Here is a 362-nt window from a genome sequence, read left to right as displayed (position 1 = left end):
AATGCTTCCATGGATCCAAGAATGATCTTTTGTCATCCTCAGTGTGATTAATTAATTCAAAACAAAATTAATAATCATTTTTAACATTTATATTTATTTATACCAAACATATTGAACCCTAAAACTATACACTTATTTATACCAAATATATTTAACCCTAAATATACATACTTCATATTCTAATTCTATATAAGCACTACAATGTTTTCTAAAATAAAATCATTTAGAATAATTAACATTGTATACTTCATACTTCATATACTTCATATTCTAATTCTATATAACCAAACATATTCTAATTCTATACTTTATACTTCAATATTAAGCACTACATTGTAATAAAATCATATTCAAAATATAAA

This window comes from Amaranthus tricolor, chromosome 10 (genome assembly GCF_026212465.1).
Source record: "Amaranthus tricolor cultivar Red isolate AtriRed21 chromosome 10, ASM2621246v1, whole genome shotgun sequence".
NCBI lineage: Eukaryota > Viridiplantae > Streptophyta > Magnoliopsida > Caryophyllales > Amaranthaceae > Amaranthus > Amaranthus tricolor.
This window is presented reverse-complemented; position numbering follows the sequence as displayed.